This window comes from Vidua macroura, chromosome 21 (assembly GCF_024509145.1).
Source record: "Vidua macroura isolate BioBank_ID:100142 chromosome 21, ASM2450914v1, whole genome shotgun sequence".
Classification (NCBI taxonomy): domain Eukaryota; kingdom Metazoa; phylum Chordata; class Aves; order Passeriformes; family Viduidae; genus Vidua; species Vidua macroura.
In genome coordinates, this window is record NC_071591.1 from 3,232,564 (window position 1) to 3,244,211 (window position 11,648).

General features: G+C 48.7%; 1 protein-coding gene across 2 annotated transcripts in view; it reads right to left on the bottom strand.

Annotated features, from left to right (window-relative positions):
• COL5A1 (collagen type V alpha 1 chain) overlaps positions 1 to 11,648 on the bottom strand; it is a 136,660-nt gene that overhangs the window by 87,932 nt on the left and 37,080 nt on the right. The window lies entirely within an intron of this gene.

Genomic DNA, 11,648 nt, shown 5'->3' on the forward strand with positions numbered 1-11,648 from the left:
CCAGAGGATAAATTCCCAGTGGAAATCCAGAGGGTAACTCTGAAAAGGATCCTTGAAAAGCTGCTCAAAAGTGAGTTTTCAGGGTTTTTTTTTAATCAAGGCACCCTCCACCTGTTTATAATATTAATCCCACCCCCTGGGAGGGACTTCATAGCAAGAGATCCCTCAAAACCCCCAAATCTATCCCTCAGATACCTCTCCAGAATTCAAACATGGAGGGTTTTTTTACCCTTTCTTTTAGTTATTCACTATTCCAGAGCTTTAACAAACCACCAGTGTGAAAAGCCCCCCTCAGCTGCAGTTTTTCCAGCAGTTCCTTCCCATTCTTTTCCAACAGGAGCTGATTTGGCTCAGGTACATTCACACGGAGTGGTTTTGTTCCCTAATTGAAGCATCAAGTCAGATTATGCTTCTGAAGCAGCAAATGAGACTATTCACCAAAAGAAATCTCTTTATCCTTGCTCAAAACGTTTGCTTGCCTGGATATGCTTATGAAGAATAACTCAGAGAGCTCCTAAAAATGGGATTTTGCAATTTTAGCCTCATCTTGACAGTGAGGAAAAGAATTTTCCCTGCAGAGACAAAGCAGTGGGACAGGGTGACACAGTGGTGCTGTCCCTGAGAGCCACCCCGAGTGTCCCATGTGCCAAGCAAGGCTCAATCCCATGGACAGCATCCCAAAAACCTCATTTAGACCCTCTGGAAAGCTGCATTAAATCATGGCCTGCACATTGTGGGAGGCATTTACATAAAGGAGGAGAGGGTCAGCCTGACCTTCAGTGTCCAGCGTGGAAATTTCAAAAAAAAAAAAAAAAAAAAGAAGAAAAAGAAAAGAAAAATCCCACAAAAGCCCAGCCCAGGCCTGTGCGAACTGAATGGGGCCAAATGAATGGCTGGCATTGTGTGCCCTGCCGTGCCAGCCCTGGAACTGGCACTGAACAATGCTGGGCTGGGGAGAGGATGGGGCCAGAAGTGATTCTGAAAGAATCCCCTGGTTCTGTGTGCGGGGTACCCCGGCTGACATTCAATACCCTGCCCAGCCTCAAAAAGAGATTTTCTCCCTTTTCCTCATCCCACTCATTAGGGATCCCTGGAAGAAACCCAAGGCCCCGTTTCCCCTCGTCCTCCACTGCTCTCTGAGCACCAGGTGGGCAGCAGTGTGGCACCACTCTGCTGTCCCCTTGCAGAGGTGACATCCCAGCCCAGCAGGGCTCCACCAGCCCCACAGCCTGGCTGCTGTCCCCAGGCACAGCCCAGCATCTGAGCAGGGCCCTGTTATCCAGCCTGCCCACAGGAAACTGCAGAGTTTTCCTTGCAGAGGAGGCACAAACTCCCCACAATCCCAAATTCCAGGCTGCCCAGCCTTCCCTTGGCTCCTTGTTCCTGCAGAGCTGACCCCGCTCCCCAGTTCCCGACCCCCCTCACCCTCCCGTTGAGTGCTGCCTTTCTCCCACCCCAAACTCCATCCCCCCTGATGTCACCTCCTCACCCAGGCCCTGCTCACACCGCTCCAAGTTTCCCCTCTCCCTCCAAATCAAATAATCAGCCAATAACCCGGAGCTTTCCTGGAGGAGTTCTTTTTCCATGACATATGTGTGAGCCATCAGGGATGGTTTAAAAACAGATTCCCCCTCGTTACAAGGCCAGCACAAAGCTGCTCCTTTGTGTCTTCCCCCTCTGCACCGTTCCCTGGCTCTGGTTTCACGTTGATTTATTTCCCTTTCATCTCTGGAAAATTAGGAATTCTGCTGCCCACAGGAGGATGGATTGTGAGGGGGTCTCTCACAGTGGAAAATACGGAGTAAAGCAAAGCTTTGGGATTGAGTTACTCATTTGAGAACTCACTGAGCCAAAGTGGAGGCACTTGCTCGGGTTTTAGTGTAAGAAAGGGTCACAGAGTCTGCCTGGGAGGTGTTGATCCCAAAGATCCAGAGGGTTTCATGCCCACCTCTGGCCACAGCGGAGGTCGGGGATGCAAAGGGAAAGAGAGGATTTGGGGGAGGTGGAGGAGCAGCTGCTCTTCAGACAGAAAGGGAGGGGTCAGGAAAGAAATCCTGAGGTCCCAGCATGGGCTGGGATGGAAGGGACCTTAAAGGTGATCCAGTTCCACCTGGGCTCACTCCCAGTGCCAGAGGGTGGCTCTTGGACTCCAGAGCACATCAGGGCTTCCAGCTGCCACCCCACAGCAGCTGGAGCCTCCTGAGGTACCCAAAACTTGATTTTACTCCATTTTTTTTTCCCCCCTCAGAGCCAAATTATTCTGGAAGTGGAGCTGCTGTTTCCTCGGCCCCACAGACAGGATTTCCACCCCCAAGATCCACCCTGAGCTTTCCTCCACACCGAGGTAGCTCAGGATCAAGGGGGTTTTGTGTGCACAGAGGCTTTTAATCAGCACTTGGAACGTTTTCTGCCCCAGGAGGTGAACACAGAATCCAGGTTTTCTGGATTAAAGGCAATAGGGGGAAAATAGACCTGGCTGCCAAAGTTATCTGGGGATAGAAATGGGATTACACCCCTCGGCTTGGGGAGATCTGCTGACACACTCAGAAAATGCAACTCAACACCAAACTTTGGTTGGAAAAGGATTTTCCTGCATCTGGTTGGCAACAATCACCCAACCATGGAACAGGGACCTGCTGGGACCACCCGAGGAGGAGGCTTTGTGCAGGTTCCTGTTGCTAATTCCCACCACTGTTGGAAATTTGGCTGCTAGGGAAAGAGCTGGGAATGGAAAGCTGAGCTGGTGCGCAAACATAGGTGTGACACCTCTCGTCCACACACCTTCCCCGCTCTTTTTCCAGGAAACTCAAATGTGCCCTTTGCTAATGCTCACACCCCAAAGTATTTTTTCAATTGGGTTTTTAATTTTTGGCCATGAAAAATGATTTGGGTTTCATTTATTCCATGCAGCATCTGCCACCTCAAATTCACGATTTAAAAAAAAAATGAAATCTTGCCTTGGAGTTGGACTTGGATGATCTTTGGAGAAAGCTGATATTTCTGTGATTTTTTTTGAGCATAAAACCTGCATAGTTCCATGAAATAGTGCCCCAAATTTTCATCCCAAGGAAGGGAGCCTGAAAATCAGGTGTGAAATTCTTCCCAGAAATGAGGTTCTCCAAAGCAAACCCTTGAAGGAACAGGACTGGATGCAGTGGAGGCTGAGCATCCCCAGCTCGGATTTCACCATTCTTAGCATCCCCAGCCCAGATTTCACCTCTCTGAGCATCCCCAGCCCAGATTTCACCATTCTCAGCATCCCCAGCCCAGATTTCACCTCTCTGAGCATCCCCAGAGCTCAGATTTCACCTTTCCGAGCATCCCCAGCCCAGATTTCACCTTTCTGAGCATCCCCAGCCCAGATTTCACCATTCTCAGCATCCCCAGCCCAGATTTCACCTCTCTGAGCATCCCCAGAGCTCAGATTTCACCTTTCTGAGCATCCCCAGCCCAGATTTCACCTTTCTGAGCATCCCCAGCCCAGATTTCACCTTTCTGAGCATCCCCAGCCCAGATTTCACCTCTCTGAGCAGCAAGCTGGGAGAAGGGCAAACAAAACCTGCAGATCAATTTGCTCCTGCGAGGCATCAAAGCCTCAGGAGAACCGTGCAGTGCTTGCAGCCATTCCAGAGCAGAGAACAGCACCCAAAAGTCACTTTCAGCACTGATTTTCCCCACACTTTTCCCTGCAGTGGCCAAAGCTCTGCTTGTTCAAGCAGGTCTGACCTGCTGAACCCCAGCCAGCGCTGGCAGAACAGCGAGCCCACGGTCAGAGACTTTTTTTCCATGTTCTTACAGGGGATAGAAAACTCCCAGACACCCCAATCCCCATCCAATCTTCTGCAGAAATCATTAGGAATCCCCTCTTCCAGCTCCCATCCCGGGGGGATGTGTTTATTGGGAACATTTCCATCTCAGCCTGCTCAGCTCTGTCAGGGTGAGGACTACACCTGCACGCTGGGGATGTCTGGAGTGGGCTTGGATTTTCCTCTGGGTTTTGGCAGGCAGCCCAGACCGCCTCCAAAAAGAAAAAAAAAAAAAAAGACTAGAAAGACCTCAGCATGTGTGAGGAACATGTGTTTCATTTGTTCAGGCCTGAGTGACGAGGGAAGGGGGTGAACACGGAGTCAGCCCAGAGGTTTGTAGGTTGGGAAGGGTTTTTACTCTGTCCTTCCCTCAGAACAGTGGAGAAAGGCAGGAAAATAGCAAAAGAGATTGAAATTACAGAGAAGCAGCAGCTTGAGCACCACCAGGTTGACAAGGACACAAACCCTGATCAGCCTCATCATCCTCTTCCTCCAGCTCCTGGGGTTTGGCTCAGATGAGCCTTTACTTCCCCCAAATCCACTGCAACAATCCAAACCCACGCACCCTTTTGTAAATAAAAAAGCAATTTTTTTCCTATTTATAGGCTTCTGCTGCAAAAAAAAAATTAACTTTTATGCAAATAGGACTAATTGGTGAATAACCTCCCACGTAGAACGAGGTTCCCAGGTGAGCAGGGAAGGAGAACATGCCCTGGTTTGGGCCAGGGCTCTCTGTCACGCTCTGCTCCCAAAAATCCATTTCACATCTTGCTCAGGGATGCTGCCAAAAACATTCAGCTGGAAACTTCTCCCCCAGAGCACAAGGGTTTGGCTTTTCCCTGCTGCTCAAGCTGAGGAAAATCATCTTTCCCAAACACATCCATTTGCTGCTCCTTCCCAAATCCCTTTGTGGTGCTTTTCCTGCCCCTGAAACTCCATCCTTGTCCCTGCAGATCCCCCTGTCCACAGCAGCCCTGCAAGCCTTGCAATGATGTCACTGGAGAAAGGAGCAGCTTTCCAGCATTACATCAGCCTGTCTGGGCTCAGCAATCAGCCTCCTGCTCCTCAGACTTTCCATGGAAGAAATTCACCCCCCTCCTCCCTCCTCCCTTCCAAGGAAGGGGGGAAACAAACTCCAAACGGAGCAAGGGCTGGAAGAGTAATGACCCCGCACCTCGGAGCATCCATCACCCCAATCGAGCCTGGGGCTGCTGCCTGCCAGCACTGAAACACACAGCTCTGCCAGGGGGATGTCAGGAACAACCAGCCACAGCTCCCCAAATCCCACAGAGTCCCTGAGGGGGTGGAAATTGCTCCAAAGGATGAGTTTTTTGCCTCCCAGAGATCGCTCGCTTTTCCTCCGGTTTTTACGCCCCCTTCTGCAGGAGGGACCTCAGGCCAGGGAAAGGGGACACAAGGTGCATGTCCCCTCCAGGCCAGCAGGGATGGAGAGCCCTGCAGCATCCCTGCCCGTGGCAGATCCCAATTTCCCCTCAGCATCCCTTTGGAAAACGCTCCTCCAAGCCAGCTCCTCTGCGGGAGCCCCTGGTACCCAACCATCGGGCTACAAACTGCTTATTTGAGGGATAATATCCAAAAAAGTGTTGATTTTCCACTGGCACATCCCAGATGCAGTGCCCAGGAGCAGCGGGGTGTCAGTGTTTCCTCAGACAGGGATGAGGTCCCACGTCCTCCACCAGGAATTCCCAGAGGGGATTAATCCCGGATTTTCAGGCCTAAGTGCCCCGTTTCCTCAGCATTTCCCACCCTTACCCAACAAAACCCTCAACAGTGCCATCCTGACCCCCAAAACTGCCCAAATCACCAAATTCCAGACTGGTTTGGGGTGGGAGGAACGTTAAAAATTCATCTTTCCCACCCCCAGTGGTGGTGGTGGCACCTCCTAAAACTGGGCCTTAAATCTGGACAAGCTCTAAGACCACGCAGCTTCCTAAGGCTGATGTTTCACTTGGCACTCTGAAAAGATAAATGATAGGCTGCAGGAGTGTTTGAAACATCAATAAAAGCACTTTTATGATCTGTTTGAACAATAAAGTGCTTTGTAAGCTATCAGAGGCCCACAGGCATTCGATACCAGCAAACTGCACTAATTATCCACACAGGCCAACACAGTTGCTTTGACAGTTCATGAAATGGAATTTACCACTGACCAAACCAAAAAAAAAAAACCAAAAAAAAAAAAAAACAAACAACCCACGGAAAAACCAACATAAAAAAAAAAAAAATCTCCAAAAAAAAAAAAAAGTGTATTTTGTAATCATGACTAACGAGGCTCCATCATTACAGGCAAGGCTGACCCAGTCACCAAGCTGGAGTGCAGGCCAGATGGCTGAACCTGCAATTACCCAGCGAATGGAAATGGAAAACAAGAGTTTCAGCAGAGTGTATGCAAACAATCCAGCTGATGTTTCCAGCCAGGCTCTCACTTTCCTCGCTGGCACCTGGCACTGAGGGGTCAGAGGAGCCAGCGCCACTTTGGGGCGCACGTGAAAGCACAGAGTCGCTTTTACAAGCTGGTTTGCAATTCTTATTCTGGCCCAGGTGCTGCCTCTCCCTCCCTGATAAAACCAGATGACGTCCCTGGGCACCTGTGTAAGGTGATGCTGTGGCTGAGCTGTTGCCAGACGGGGCCAAATTTCACATTTTTGATCAGATCGACTGCATCGCTTGGACTGCGGCCCCAAAAACCTCCCCGTTAATTGCAAACCCATCCCAAGGCATAATCCTCAATAACTGCAGACATTTTCTAGGCAGCACTGCTCTCCTGGAAGAGCCCAGAGCTGTGATTTAATCCATATGTCTCAAGTGCACCATTTTAAAGAGGATCCTTTGGAAAAAAAAAAAAACCAAAAATTAAAAAAAAAAAATAAAAAAAATTAAAAAAAAGCAAAGCAGAGGGAATGACGAGAAAACCAGCAAGCAAAAGGAGAATTATTAGGAGACTGGGGAAAGCTACAGACATCTTCAATAAAGATCCCTAAATGCTGGCTCAGGAGGTTTTATTTTCCATCCTCTCACACCGTGGTATATGGTGGTGGTGTAAAACATCCCCTCTTTGCACTCCCTGAAAGACTGCGCAGCAAAGGAGGTGAAATCAGATTTGGCAGGGCCAGCAGAGCAGGCAGCCAGCTCTGTAAATTACCTGCTTTCAGCAGCCTGCCAAGGCAGGGAGAGAGAAATGGGAACATGGATCCGTGGTGCATCCTGACACACAAATCCAGGTTAGTATAAACCTCTCCTTTTCAAAAATGTTTTTTTGAAGTTTAACGAAAATTTCATTAATCTGGGCTTTCCCCACTCCTTCCTGAGCCTCTGGGTTGGGCTCAGCTCGTGCAGGATGTGATGGGCCCAGCTCTGAGCTCAGCAGAGCTGTGGGGATGCTGCTGCTTTGAAGATCCCAGAATCCCAGGATTATTTAGGTGGGAAAAGGCTCCAAAACTGAGTCCAGCCTGTGCCTGACCCCCTGACCTTGTCACAAACCAGGGCCCTGAGTGCCACATTCGGGCATTTCCTGCACACCTCCAGGGATGGGGACTCCGAACCTCCCTGGTCAGCCCATTCCCAATGCCAGACCACCCTTTCCATGAAGAAATTCCTCCTGAATCAGGGAATTTCTTGCTTCTCCTCTATCAAAAGTGCTCCCCCACACCTTGGCACTGCTGTTGATGTTTGCACAGGACCCTCCAGGAACAGCCAAGACAGAGGTGCTGAGGCAAAATTGGGTCTAAATGTGAATTAGACGTGGATTTAGACCTGATTGATTTGTCCCTGGGAGCTGAGAAAGTCTAACTTAAATTACCACCAATTTCTCCAAGTTCACTGCACCCCAGCACATCAGTCCTGGGAGGAGAGGCAGAGTAAATCTCCTCCTGGAGTAGACAGAGCTGTGTGATGTGTTAACAGCAGATCTGCCTGCAAGAGGAGGCTCTAAAACTTCTCCATCCCCCAAACCAGCAAAAACCACCACAAAACGCACCCAACGTGCACAAAAATGTACTTTTATTTCTACCCCTTCCACTAAAGCAAAAGCTTTTGATCCAGCCTTACAAGCTCAGAATAAAATAACCGACAAAACTGAAAATAAGAGCACTTCCCAGAGATGAAAACACCACAGCCAAGAGCTGGGGAGGGGAGGAGGACGCCCTGACGAGAGTGAAATAAAATCTGGGATGATCAACCCCGGGGATAATTGGTTTTTTTAAGTGTAAACAAGGCCCAAGATGAAAAGAGAGGTGGCATTTGAACCCCAAGAGCAGCTGAAGGGCCCCAATGTCTGGGCTGGGAGCATTGATGTGTCTGTCCTGCTTTGTCCTGTGCTGCCTTGGAACTCTCAGCAGCCCTAAGAGCACCTCTGGCACCCTGCCCGGCCTCTCTGGCTCATCCCAAAGTGCTTTCCCTCCATTTCTGATGGCTTGATTTCACTCGTGGTCTTCACAAAAACAAACAAACAACAAAAAAAAAAAAAATCACAAAGGAGGAGAGGGAATCAAAAGCAGCATCTTTCAGCACCCTCCAGGGTGCTGTGTCCCATCCCAGGACAGGCTTTGGCACAATTTTTGTCAGCCCCTCCTGGCCACAGGTGCTGAGATCTGAGGAATCCACTTTTTTTTTTTGGGGTTTTACAGCACCAGCTACACCACTGAGACACACTTATGGCACTCAGCTGCACGAAATTAACTCCTCTTGTCTTCTAAAGGAGCCATAAATGACCTTAAAAAGCAATATATTCATGCCCTGAGCTTTTCCACACATGGGAAAAGTCAGTTCAGCCACTCCAGGCACTGCTGCAAACCAAGAGGGTCAAAACCCCACTTAACTTGTGGGCCAAGGCTGCAAAATTTTACACAGATGGACCAATAAAAATTGGCAGCAAAAGCAGTCGCTCGTTCCTAGGCTGTCCTCAGCAATTTTGCCAAAACCTACTCAATTTTTTACCCATGTCCACGCCACAATTTAATGATGCCAACTCCAGCTCTGGAGCCAGGGGCTATACAAGACTTTTCATCAGCACACAATAGTCCCTGGCTGGAAAATCAGGGGACAAAATGGGAAATCCAGCAGGAAAATGAAACAGCAAGGTCAGAACAAAGCTCATTTTGCTCATCACTGCAGTTAACACAGAGCTGAAAAGCAGGGCTGGGCCCCTCCCTGCTGCAGAAACCAAATTTCTCATTAAACTTCTTCCCTGAGATGCCCCCAGACAGCCCCATGAAGGGGTTAAATTCAGCCCATCCAGCCCAGGAATGGAAACATTTCCCTGCCCCAGACTTTGGGCAGCTCTTTTCCCCCACAGACATCCCCCAGCTGTGGGATATGGGATTCATTCCCCTGTTCCCTGCTGGGATCCAGCTGTGACAGAGCATGGGCAGAAATTGGGCATCCCCAGGGTGGTTTGGGAAATCTCCCTGGTTTTCAGGTTGAAAATGCTTTTTTTTTTTTCTGCAAAAGAGCCTTTCCCAAGCTTGCCCCTCTCTCTGTTCCTACACTCAACCACCAGGGCTTGGTTTCTAATTTATATTTAAAGGAAAGCAAATGAAAAGGAGTTTTTCCCTCTAAAACTGAGACACATTCACATGGCTTCACTCCCCCCAGTGCTGCTGCACCACAGGAACACCTCTGACTGCAGCACAGAAAGTTTATCCCCCACCACGGCCTGGATTTTTGTCCTTCCCTCTCTCCCTGAAAAAAAAAACAAAACAAAAAAAAAAAAAAAAAAAAAAAAAAAACAAACCCCAAAACTCTTTGCAGTCTCATCCCCTCAGACACAGCTTGAAACCTCCCAAGCCTGCAAGAACTCATCCTGCCATTTGTAAACTCCTGTTTACAACAAACCCAGCACAAAACTCAACTTGTACAACCTGGGCTCAGGGCTTGGCCCCTTTTCAACCCTCCCCAGTCCTGTACAGAGACCCTCAGAGCCTCCCAGCTAATTGAATTTTAATGAGAGGAAGTCATTTTTCCACTGGAAGAATGTTTTGCTAGAGAAATATTTTGAAACTGCTCTAACCTTTCCTGCCAGGCTTTTTTAAAAGTGGGGTTTTTTTGGGTATTTTTTTTTTTTTCCAACAGAACACGAGTGAGGAAGTTCCCATCCAGGCTCTTGAGCTGCTCCCCTCACAACCCCAGCCTTTCAATTATTACAGCTTCCAAAACAAAAAAGGGTTTGGGGTTGATTTCAGTCCTGACAAGGAGGATGTGAATTCCCAGTGCTTTACAGCTCCTGGGTGAGACAGAGCCAATCCCAGCCCTGTCTCCACTCCCACCCTCACCTCACTGGGTTATTTTAATTTCCAGCCAAAGTGACAAACACATCAGAGCAGAAAACCTCCTCAGCTGGGGTTTGCAGACTGGGTGGGACAGCAGCAGCTTCATCTCCTGCACGTGCTCCAGAAATCCTCAGCTTTCCAGGAACACAGAAACGGAACCCATTGTTCTGAGCCTGCACGCTTTCTGCTTAGCCTTGCAGAAAGGAGACAGGAGGGGCCAAAGGAAATGGAGTTATTGAGATATGAAGGAAATTAGGTTCTAGTCCACTGCCTTCAGAAAAGCTTCTTTCACCCCAGTTAAAGCTGCTGGTGGCTTCAGTGGTGCGTGAGGAGGCGACCAAAAAAAAAAAAAAAAAGGAAAAAAAGGATAAATATCAGAATTAGGGGGGGTTTCTATCCACCTCATGTAATATCAGCACATGTAAGACACAAAAAAAAAAATAAAATTTCTAATTAGCCAGTTCTCATAAGTGCCAGCAAGATCTTGTAGCTGCAGCTCACAGCCAGAACAGGCAAAAGGCTCCTTTCTACCCCAAAACTGAGGAGGTCCTGATGCCTTGGGAAGGCTGACTTAGATCAGAGACTGGAGTGAGCTAAAGGATAAAGCAGGGATTTATTAAAAGGCCTCACTGGATCCACCTTGGGCAGCACAAGAGCCCAGCCAGGGCTGCACCCAAGATGAACCAAAATGGTCCCAAAATGGTCATGGGGTCTCTCACTTTTATAACTTCTGCTCCATTTGCATATTGGAGTTAATTGTCCAATTACAGCTTTAGGTTATCAAGTCCCATCCTGCTTGTTTTTCTCTCTTCATTCCACGTTGTTTCTGCTCTTGGGCCTGAGATTTGGATCATTTGTCCTTGGTGCCCAGCTGGAGCAGGAATTGTTTTGTCTCCCTGCTCTGTGCACAGAGCTCACCATCCCCTCATGTGAAGCCCAGACCCACACACTAAAGCAGAACAGAATGTGAAAAATATAAAAGCTAAACCCTGAAGCATCAGTCCCACAGCCCCTCGGGGTTTAAAGCCTTTTCAGCAAGGGAGCCACGGCCATGGAAAGGGCCAAAAGAGGAGCAGGGAGCACCATGAACTCCTGGATTCAGTTCCCTCCCTGGCAGAGGAATCAGCTGTCCCAAAATCAGGTGAGCCCTAAAAGCCACCTGGGAATCCCCCAACTTTCAGGGGCAGTTATGGAAATCCTGTTATTTCACAAAATGAAAGTGCAGGTTTTTCATCCAGGATGTGACACCAAGTCCTTCCAGTGGATCTACTGGACCTGAGCTGGAGAAGAACTCACCACTTCCATGCAAAACATGTATCCAGCGCCAAAACACAGCATCCAGCGCCAAAATATTCGGCAGAACATCCAACACTTGCAAAAGACACTCCAGTTTCCATTAAACCCAGCTTTTATTTTCCATTTTAATTGTTCAACTTCCCAGGGAATGTCTCTTAATTTAATACCATTTCGAGATCCAGGCCTCACTCTGTAACTGGGATTTTGGCAGATATTTTCAGCCCAGGCATTCCTGCTCTGTTTACAGCAGAGCAGCTCC